This window comes from Schistocerca gregaria, chromosome X, assembly GCF_023897955.1.
Source record: "Schistocerca gregaria isolate iqSchGreg1 chromosome X, iqSchGreg1.2, whole genome shotgun sequence".
Lineage (NCBI taxonomy): Eukaryota > Metazoa > Arthropoda > Insecta > Orthoptera > Acrididae > Schistocerca > Schistocerca gregaria.
The window spans coordinates 330969019-330981107 of NC_064931.1; positions in this window are offsets into that span (position 1 = coordinate 330969019).

A 12089-nucleotide genomic window follows, 5' to 3' on the forward strand; every position below is an offset into this window, starting at 1 on the left:
TAACGTCCCGTCGACAACGAGGTCATTAGAGACGGAGCGAAAGCTCGGGTTAGGGAAGGATTGCGAAGGAAATCGGCCGTGCCCTTTCAAAGGAACCATCCCGTCATTTGCCTGAAACGATTTAGGGAAATCACGGAAAATCTAAATCAGGATAGCTGGAGACGGGATTGAACCTCGATCTGGGGAACTTCTTGGAATAGTGGAAATTTCAAAATGGCTTCGAATCGAGGCGGTGATGGCTAAATGCGTCCCTACATCCTGCTGACATGAGACTAGCATAGTTTCCATGTCAGAAGCCTGCTGATAATTAACCAGTTAATTGAGGACTGAAAAATTTTCACCGTGTCTGATTTGTTAGCTAATCGTATCCTACGTTACTCAATATTATGAATGTGGCAAATGTATGTTTCAGCAGTCTCGTGGATTGATTCTAGTTTGTCAGCTGCGAGGTATGGTTTCGATTCCTACATCCCTCCTGTACTTTAAACACACCCTAACAAAAAAAAGAAAAAAAAAGGCTCTGAACACGATGGGACTTAACTGCTGAGGTCATCAGTCCCCTAGAACTTAGAACTACTTAAACTTAACTAACGTAGGGACGTCACACACATCCATGCCCGAGGCAGGATTCCAACCTCCGACCATAACGATCACGCGGCTCCAGATTGTAGCGCCTAGAACCGCTCGGCCACCCAGGCCGGCACACCCGAACAGATCACCTATAACTCAAGTAACGCCAAGTGAACAACGTCAGGTTGCACAGTAGTTAACAATTCGCAGAATGAACAACATATCCCTTCGCTACCAACTGGGGCCGAGCCGGTTTAGGTTGGGCCATAACACAGGCGGATGTCGCGACAGACAGAAACTCTGTGTCCAGTGATCTTCCTTACACTAGAAATGTTATTTTATTTAATGAATCACTGGCCATTTTATGTCAGAGAGCTGATATTTTATTTGAACTTGAGACGGTAAAAAAAAAAAAAAAAAGGAATGGTGGTGGACTGGGATTCGAATTCGGATCTCTTCTTTCGTCGTATCTGACCCACGCTGAACGAAATAGTTCAATCATTTCATTGTATTCCCCAAGACCGAAAATTCCTCTAGCTCTCATGAAAGGCACATATGTGGGTTCGAACCCTGGTCCAGCACAAAAACATTCATGGTTTCATTTCAAGCCTTAGTGTATGCACACCAAACTAGTAGTGTCAACAACAACGATAAGTGCCGTTATTTCTAGTCAAACATGTACACGTCTCACTACTGGTGAGCAAACAATTCGTGTATAGAAAACAACGGCGGTGGCTGCCGGGTTTGATTCCAAATCAGGCAAAAAATGTGTATCCTCATTTGAAATTCAAACATCTCGCTAATGGTGAAAAAATTTGATATGGAACATCTGATTTTACTTAGTTAACAATCTGATTACGTGCTGGGTTCGAGTCACCGTCACAAGACTTTACATCAAGGCACTTCGTTTTAAAAACGTGCAAACTTTGTTAATTTAAATTATATTAAACGTTTTTCGTGATTAGTTAAGAGGGAGGTAAGAATCTTGACAGGATTATAGGCAAAGTACAAAAATTTTCAAATTCAGATTTGCTAACTGATACCTCGAAAACTCCGATATTTCACAACTATTTATGCCTAGCCTCCAACGACGAACATTGCTGCAATCGAGTTTCGGTCAGACACTAAAGCTTTACTTAGTTATAGGGCTATAAGTATTTGGTTTCAATCCAGATCGGGAACAAAAAACTTCTTCATGTCGTTTAAATTTCAAACATATGAACAAATAATTGCTCAGTCATGGTTATTTCAATATTCATTTTCTCGTTTCTGGCACGATGTTTTGCAGGTGTTGCGAAATGTTTTAAAGAGCAAACATATTTCGAATTATCATAGAGCTTTAGGATTCCAGATGTTGTCTCAAAAGCTCTTGTTCATAAATACATTTAATTTTGCCTAAATATTGCTAGAGTGACTTATGTGACGGTGTTAGTTAACTCAGACTCTAATTAGTGTGGTAGTGATTTTGAAGTGTCACTTACTGTAATATAACTGAGTTTACAAGTGTCAAGGACTGTCTTATCTCTAAAGATGCATTTCCCAGAATTTGCAATATCGTGGTGTTGATTTAGATCTGGATTGATTATCTTAAAGAACAATATTCGCTAGTGATCTCTTAAAACTTCCTGGCAGATTAAAACTGTGTGCCGGACCGAGACTCTAACTCAGGACCTTTGCCTTTAGCGGACAGGCGCTCTACCAATTGAGCTACTCAAGCACAACTGACTTGCACTCATCACGGCTTTACTTCTACCAGTACCTCGTCTCCTACTTTCCAAACTTTACAGAAGCTCTCCTACGAACCTTGGAGAACTAGCACTCCTGAAAGAAAGGATACTGCGGAGACATGGCTTAGCCACAGCCTGAGGGATGTTTCCAGAATGAGATTTTCACTCTGCAGCGGAGTGTGCGCTGATATGAAACTTCCTGGCTGTTGCTAAGCCATGTCTCCACAGTATCCTTTCTTTCAGAAGTGCTAGTTCTGCAAGGTTCGCAGGACAGCTTCTGTAAAGTTTAGAAAGTAAGAGACGAGGTACTGCCAGAAGTAAAGCCGTGAGGACAGCGCGTTGGTTGTGCTTGAGTAGCTCATTTGGTAGAGCACTTGCCCACAAAAGGCAAAGGTCTTGAGTTCGAGTCTTGGTGCGGCACACAGTTTTAATCTGCCAGGAAGTTTCATATCAGCGCACACTCCGCTGCAGAGTGAAAATCTCATTCTGGGAGTGATCTCTTGTGGTATCCATTTTGTATAGTCAAACGACTGTTCTGCAAAGCGAATAGAATACCTGCACGACAGCTACGTTATGTGGACTGAATGTGAATCAGGCGAAACACTATTCAGGTCGTTAGGATACTTTTGGGTACGATAGTACATTTACAGACAAACAAATGTTTATTTTTAGAAAAATTGGATGATTTATTCAAGAGAAAGAGCTTCACAGACTGTGTAAGTCAATGTCGCCTTGGTCCACCTCTGGCTCTTATTCAAGCAGTAATTCTTCTTGGCATTGATTGAGAGAGTCGTTGGGTGTCATCCTGACAGATATCGTGTCTGTGTCTGTAGAACTGGTGCGTTAGAATGTAAAATCCCGGACTGGTTGGAGGGTCCTGCACCTAACGCTCTAGATGTTCTCAATTGCTAACCAGGGCTGGGTTTGGCAAGCATGAACACAGACAGTAGAAGCTCTCGCTGGGTGTGGGTGGACATTATCTTGCTGGTATGTAAGTCCAAGAAGGCTTACTATGAAGAGCAACAAAACGGTGTGCAAAATATCGTCAACATACGACTGTTCTGTAAGGGTGTCGCGGATGGCAACCTGCTATGAAAAGAGATGACACCCCAAACCATCACTGCTTGTTGTCAGGCCAAATGGTGGGTGACGGCCAGGCTGGTTTCTCATCGCTATCCTGGGCGTCTCCAGACACGTCTTCGCTGGTCATCGGGGTTCCGACAGAAGCGGGACTCATCACTGAATACAATTCTATTCCAGTTAGTGAGATTCCAGGCCCAATATGACCGACAGCACTGCAAGCAGGGTTGTTGGTGTACAGAGGTCATCGGTATTCGATGGAAGGGCGCCCTGTGCTCGGCCCTCGTTCTGTGAGTCGCCCATTAATAGTCCTCGTGGTCACTGAAGCACCAGTTGCACGTTGAATCGATGATAATGAAGAATCTGGGGCTCTGAGTGCTCAGAAACCATTCAGACTAGGGCATATTTCTATATGACGTTTTTTCAATTCAGAATTACTGTCACCCCTCAAAGTAAGTGCAGTTGACAGCAAAAAAGTGGGTCACTGTTGAATGCAACCAACATAACGGTGCTGTGTCGCAGGCCGTCTGAACGTAGTCGGATTGGGTTGTTTCTGGGGGAGGAGACCAAACAGCGCGGTCATCGGTCTCATCGGATTAGGGAAGGATGGGAAGGAAGTCGGCCATGCCCTTTCAAAGAAACCATCCCGACATTAGCCTGGAACGATTTAGATAAATCATGGAAAACCTAAATCAGGATGGCCGGATCCGGGATTGAACCGTCGTCCTCCCGTATGCGAGTCCAGTGTGCCATTGTGCCACCTCTCTCGGTAAACGGTAGCTTGACTGTTCAGAATGGTTACGACAAGAGACCATTAGGGAAAACTGCTCATTATGGCAGCTAGTCCAGATGTAAACCAACACCGACATACACGTTATTAGATATGATACAGTCACTAACGCGAATAAATGAAACTTCATTACAATAAGTGACACTGCAGAAGTCTTATCGCTCTCACTAAATGACATGATGAGTTGTTGTTCGTGATCCGCATTTGAACCCACTGTTAACCAAACAAAGCTTACACGTCTGATCGCGACACGACTGGGCATAAAGAGATTTAAAATATCGAAGTTTCCACCGGTATCAGTTTACAAGGCCGAATGTCCGAACCTGGAAATAGATGTCAATGCGTTTAGCACTGCACCGGGAACCCAATGAAGCTTATACTGCCCCTGAGAAGTAACCACGAAAGATAGGTACTGAAGTGCAACGTACAAGTGTGAAATGCCATGAAGTAAAATTGTAGTGATGGACGGGCAGTAGAAACCAGTACCTGTTTGAATTGTTTACTAAACACAATCAGATATCAGATATTAAATATGTTCACCAACAGTGTGATACTGGAACCTGAAAAGATGACACAAATGACTTTTGCCTGGTAGAGATTCGAACCCGACACCTTTCGCTATTGTCTTATAGCTACGAATAGGCACGAAATACTTATTGTTTCTTCACCAGTAACGAGATCTGCACTTGTTCAGCTAGAGGTAACAATGAATAGTTCTGTGCTGGCTGGGACTCCAACCCCGCGCACGAAGAGGTGCCAACTATCAGATTCCCTCTCATTAGTAGTTACAGCAGTTAGGATCGATCTATTCGTAGAGACCTGGAGGAGTTTGGTTTCGTGAGGAAACAATGAAATGCTGCGACAGTAACGTCTCTAAGGATTCAGATATAAAGAAAAATTGAAATCGTCGCTCAAATCCCAGTCGAGCTACAATATTTTCAAAATCTCAAGGTCACTTAAAATAAGAAATGAAGGTCATATGACCTTACATGACAAATTGTTCGTGAACTAACTAACATTACTAGTGCAAGAAAGCTTACGAGAGGCAGAGTTTCTGCAAGCAGCAAGTTCCGCCTCTGACAGCCATAACTAACTCAACTCTGTTCTAGTCAGTAACAAACGGACATGTTTAATGTTGATTTGGAGTCACACAGTCCTGCGTTCTTTACGTAGTGTTGCTATAAGTAAAGAGGGTATGTTTGGGACTTCAAACTGGAATCCCCAGCGGGTATCGAACCCACGCCTTATAAACTAGAAGCTAGCCTCAGTCCAACTAACCACCGAATTTCACATGTGTCTGGATCACGGTTTGTCGTAATGGGATACGCACCACACGCTATGAAAAGTGTTGACTTCCACTTGTTGTGTTGTTGTGAATAACCTTTTCGTTGTCTACTAGTCAACGTTATGCAGTGTGAACGCAGCTCCATGAAATAAAACCCATCCTTTTTTTAAATAAATAAATAAATTCGTATTCCGTCTGCCTGCTAAGAGCATCAGTCTCACAAAAGGTCAGAGGCAGTTTCGTTGTTTTCTAAACAAGCAGTAATAGAAAAAACCATTAGGAAACTGTTTGCGAAAGGGTTCGTGGTTGTCTGTCATGCTAAGAACAATTACAGCGTCATCAGCCAGTGGCCACTTGATACAGACCAGCGCGTGCCACCAAGTAATAGCGACGCATTGGACACAGAGTCTAGGATCTCTAGATCACATTTCTGTTATCGTATTAGCAAGTATAAAGCACTCGTCTTCAGGACACGAATTGCCTACCGGGACCTTCCGATCGCCGTGTCATCTTCAGGGAAGGATGCAGATAGGAGGGGCGTGGGGTCAGAACACCGCTCTCTCGGTCGTTATGATGGTTTTTTTGACCTAAGCCGCTACTATTCGGTCGAGTAGCTCCTTAATTGGCATCATGAGGCTGAGTGCACCCCGAAAAATGGCAACGGCGCATGGCGGCTCGATGGTCACCCATCCAAGTGCCGGCCACACCCAACAGCGCTTAACTTCGGTGATCTCTCGGGAACCGGTGTATCCACTGCGGCAAGGCCGTTGCCCGCGAATTAGCAAGTATAACAGTATGAAACGTTGTGTATGAGATAATACTATGGATGGTCACCCATCCAAGTGCCAGCCACGCCCAACAGCGCTTAACTTCGGTGATCTCTCGGGAACCGGTGTATCCACTGCGGCAAGGCCGTTACCCGCGAATTAGCAAGTATAACAGTATGAAACGTTGTGTATGAGATAATACTGTGTTTCAGCATACTCCGTATGTCACTATGAGAGTATTTAACTATGGTCATATTTTGTTCATGTTTGCAGTATACCATGACAGCTTGAATATTTCTCATTTTTGACGTTATGAGTAAAGTCGTTTATCCGTTAGAAAATGGAGTCTAAAACGGAGTAAAGTCTCACCTTTATGAAATTGTGTTCTGTTTGTGTTTAATAAAAGGGTGAAAGCAGTGTATGCAGTTCGAAACACCTGTCCTCTGTATAGAGTGAGTGCTATCGAGAAAGTCAAGTTGTATCATTCTTAGTACCATCGTTTGGGGATAAATGCATCACCACATTCAGGAAGACAAACGGGCGTTGATGAAAGACGTTTGCGTGATTTACTACTATGGTCAATGACAGTGTATCCTATAACTTGCAAGTGAGACGACCATTTAACCTCCATGGCACACTTGCCTTCAGTAGTCATATTGACGTTAAAAGAAAGTAAGGAGAATTACGGTACAACGTCTGTCGAAAAGCAGATAGACGCGAAGCAAAATCTCGAACTGGGAAGGATGAGGGAGGGAGCAGTCTGTGCCCTTTCAAAGGACTGATCCTGGCATTTGCCGTAATAGATTTAAGGAGGACACCATAAACCTAAGTTAGTGCTGCCTGATGGCAGTTTGAAGTACAGTATTGTAACTTCGTAAGGAGAAGATAGCGGGTAAGCCGCAACAAACATTTTATCGAACGAAGGCCTGTATACGTCCACAAACTTTATTGTTATTGATATACATCGGGTGGCACAAAGAAGGTGTTTTGTATTAGAAACTGATTCACATGGATGTGTTCTTTGCCCCTGGAAGACAGTACCAAGGAGCTTGGTTGGCAAACATTCTTACCGCACGTCTTCGAATCTACTACCAAATGTTCAAACGTATGGGACTTAACTGCTAAGGTCATCAGTCCCCAAGATTACACACTACTTAACCTAAATTATCCTATGGACAAACACGCACACCCATGCCCGAGGGAGGATTCGAACTTCCGCCGGGACCAGCCGCACAATTTGCTACCCGCGTGTGTTTTATCTTTCTCTCCCCTTATCGATCAACCACTAAGAGAGTTAGTTTTTGTTTTCTTCTTTTTATTATGTTTTGGCGATTGCACTTTAAACTTGGGTTAACTCACAATCAGCAAATCGATACAGGCGTGGGAATGAAAAACTACATGCTCATCATCAGACGGTTTTCTATAACGAGGTTGATTATATTGTGTCTATTTTGTTTATTAACCTAGTGGGAAACGGTAATAATATGCATCACGGTAAAACAACTGGTGAATCGTCATAATACCATATAACGAATGGCTATCTTAATTTAATGTGACGTCTTTTGTCGTAATAAAGTAGCTTTACCGGACTACAATGTAAATTCCACAATGTGACTGTGAGAGCAGTTGCTAAGTGAAACATAGTCAACGAAGTATTCAGTGATATGATTGCATTAACAGATTTTTGTATTTTTAGTAGCAGTTCCGCAGTATTTTATGTTTCCTACTTCTAGATCTACTGGTTACTGAACGTAGCGACACGTCTTATGTGTCCTCGGAGTCTTTCGCGACGGCATACATGAATAAAACGTTCTCGGTTTTCCAGCCGCGTCAATTCAAATACGTAAAATGCTCGTAAAATGCTCGAGCGTCTTATGATGTCAAAATTTCTAAATATGTCTCCTCTCACAGATGAGGTAAAATGTTACTCTCGAGCCAGTTACGAACTGGAAGCTACTACCTCTTTCTCTTTACAGTGCATCGACATTTTAGGGATCAAGCGACTAACTGGAGTGTTCATCGTCTTCTCATTGCCCTTGTGATGGCTGATACAGATAATTCGCAATGTAGACAACGAGACTAGTTGTAGTTGCCGCTTGAAAGATATCTCCCTTGTCTCTAACCATATATTTGATAGGTCGGTGACACACCAAAGTCGAAATCATTCGGAATTTTTGTTAGTATATGACGTATATATCAAGTGAATCTTGCAAGATAATTCTCTGACATTCCAGGAACTAAGAAAACTGTTACAGCATCGCCAGATTTGTTTCACTATGTTGTCATGATCCCACCGTAGTCGTAGCAGGACGATTATATTTCTCCAGACAATGTCTTTCTAGAGTGGGTTAAAATTTAGGAGTGCATCTTGTGCATCAACGATGCAGTGGCTTAATTACTTTAGCTACGACGTCCTGAGGAGTATTGTAGCATCTATGGTGATGAAGAAGAATGGAAAGTTGCACAGACCACCGCAATACATACGAAAGAGAGTAAACGTAATCCTCTGAGTTACAGATGCATTTCATTGAGATCGACAGCGCGACTGCTACGGTCGCAGGTTCGAATCCTGCCTCGGGCATGGATGTGTGTGATGTCCTTAGGTTAGTTAGGTTTAATTAGTTCTAAGTTCTAGGCGACTGATGACCACAGATGTTAAGTCGCATAGTGCTCAGAGCCATTTGAACCATTTTTTGAGATCGACATGTAGCAGGAAGTGTGAAAAAATACTTTGTTTTAACGTTATGTAATACCCCGAGATATATTATCTATTGACCTCAAACCAGCATGGATTTGGAAAGTATCACTCTTGTGGGACACAGCTTGCACTTTATACTCACGACGTGTTGCGTACAGGGTCTCTCAAACTGATCCCGTATTTATAGAGTTCCAGAATGTCTTTCGATACCATTACTTATAAGCTTCTTCCAACCACACTGCTTTCCTACATCTACATCCATACGCCGCAATCCACCATACGGTGCGTGGCGGAGGGTACCTCGTACCACAACTAGCTCTTCTCTCCCTGTTCCACTCCCAAACAGAACGAGGGGAAAATGACTGCCTATATGCCTCTGTACGAGCCCTAATCTCTCTTATCTTATCTTTGTGGTCTTTCCGCGAAATGTAAGTTGGCGGCAGTAAAATTGTACTGCAGTCAGCCTCATATGCTGGTTCTCTCTATTTCCTCAGTAGCGATTCACGAAAAGAATGCCTCCTTTCCTCCAGAGACTCCCACCCGAGTTCCTGAAGCATTTCCGTAACACTCGCGTGATGATCAAACCTACCAGTAACAAATCTAGCAGCCCGCCTCTGAGTTGCTTCCATGTCCTCCCTCAATCCCACATGATAGGGATCCTAAACGCTCGAGCAGTACTCCAGAATAGGTCGTATTGGTGTTTTATAGGCAGTCTCCTTTACAGATGAACCACATCTTCCCGAAATTCTACCAATGAACCGAAGGCGACTATCCGCCTTCCCAGCAACTGCCATTACATGCTTGTCCCACTTCATATCGCTCTGCAATGTTGCGCCCAAATATTTAATCGACGTGACTGTGTAGAGCGCTACACTACTAATGGAGTATTCAAACATTACGGGATTCTTTTTACTATTCATCTGCATTAATTTACATTTAAATATTTTTTACACCAATCACAAATCCTGTCCAAGTAATCTTGTATCCTCCTACAGTCACTCAACGACGACACCTTCCCGTACACCACAGCATCATCAGCAAACAACTACACATTGCTATCCACTCTATCCAAAAGATCATTTATGTAGATAGAAAACAACAGCGGACCTACCACACTTCCCTGGGGCACTCCAGATGATACCCACACCTCCGATGAACACTCACCATCGAGGACAACGTACTGGGTTCTATTACTTAAGAAGTCTTCGATCCACTCACATATTTGGGGACCAATCCCATATGCTCGTACCTTAGTCAGGAGTCTGCAGTGGGGCACCGAGTAAAACGCTTTCCGGAAGTCAAGGAATATGGCATCCGTCTGATACCCTTCACCCATGGTTCGCAAGATATCATGTGAAAAAAGGGCGAGTTGCGTTTCGCAGGAGCGATCCTTTCTAAGTGGTTCAAGGTCAGCAGCCCCCTAGAACTTAGAACTACTTAAACCTAACTAACCTAAGGACATCACACACATCCATGCCCGAGGCAGGATTCGAACCTGCGACCGTAGCGGTCGCGCGGTTCCAGACTGAAGCGCCTAGAACTGCTCGGCCACAACGGTCGACGATGCTTTCTAAAGCCGTGCTGATGCATGGACAGCAACTCCTCTGTCTCAAGGAAATTCATTATATTCGAACTGAGAATTTGGACTATTGCCTCAGTTGTGCGACTAGTTTCGTGGTATCCTGTGTGAAAGGTCACAGTTAGCAGTAGCTGCCGGGACATCACTTAGCGAAACAGAAGTGATGTGTGTGATTCCGCAAGTAAAGTGATGCTGATCTTCTGCTATTTCTAATATACATAAACTATTTAGCACACAATCAAAACATTCATTTTAGATTTGTGGCAGGTAATGTTGCCGCCTGGTAAATTCCTTCGAAGAGCAAATAGAATTGCGAAATGATGTTGATTATATATCTTTGCGGTAAGACACGTGACAGTAGACTGTAAACAATAAAATTTGTCTGGTTCACCACGTGATTACTAAAAAGGTTTCGTCAAGTATCGAGAAATCAATAAGCAAAACAAATTTGAGGATTATAGATCTAACGAAAGTACAAATATAAACAACGTAACTGGGAAACATCACATGTTGTGGCCAAGATGAAACAAATGTTGGGCTCTTGACAAAACCCTTAGAAGACCCAAGAAGTCTACTTAAGAGACAGCCAGCATTACGGTTGTATGACCTCTTCTGGAATATTGCTGAGCACTGTGCGTTCATTACCTGACGGGGTTGACGGCGGACATCGAAACCATTGAAAGAAGGCAACTGATTTTGTGGTATAGCGAATTAGGATGATGATGATAGCAATGATATTTGGTTTTTGGGGCGTTCAACTGCGCGGTTATCAGTGCTTGTACAAATTCCCAAACTTTGCTCAGTCCAAACTCGCCCCTTTCATGAATTATGATGAAATGATGAGGAAAATACAAACACTGAGTCATCTCGAGGCAGGTGAAAAAAAATCCCTGACCCCGCCTGGAATCGAACAAGGGATCCCGGGGGCGACAACCGAGAACGCGACCGCGAGACCATGAGCTGCGGACACGAATGCGGGAGAGAGTGATGCATGTATTTTTCCCTTTTTCTTTGAGGGTGGAGGGGGCAGGGGGCCGAGTTGGGGACGCAGTATTAAAACAAACACAGGTTATTTCCACGACATTTCAATCACCATTTTTCTCCTCCGTATGCAAACAGTTTTCATTGCCACCACCGTACAAATGATGATATTACAACTGTAGTAACATAAGAGAAATTAGATCTCGCTCATAAAGGTTTTGGTGCTCGCTTTTCTCGAGCTTCATACGTGAGTGGAACAGTCGAGAAATTGTAGCGATTCTGTGAACCCTTTACGAGGCACTTAACTGTGAATTAAACAGTAATGGTGTATCATTGCGATGTAAGTGAAGTGTCTCAGCAGAACGTAATTTCCGGCGTGCAGCACTTATTGTTTCAGAAACACTGAGTGCGCTTTATAAGTGCGCAAAATGTAGATGAAATGGATGATATACAGGGTAATTATAATTAAAGTTAAACTTTCAAAACGCTGTAGAAATAATACCACTGGTGAGAATGACGTCAAATTACAACGGAATACTATCGGAGAGCCGGCCAAGGTGGCCGAGCGGTTCAAGGCGCATCAGTCCGGAACCGCGCTGCTGCTACGGTCGC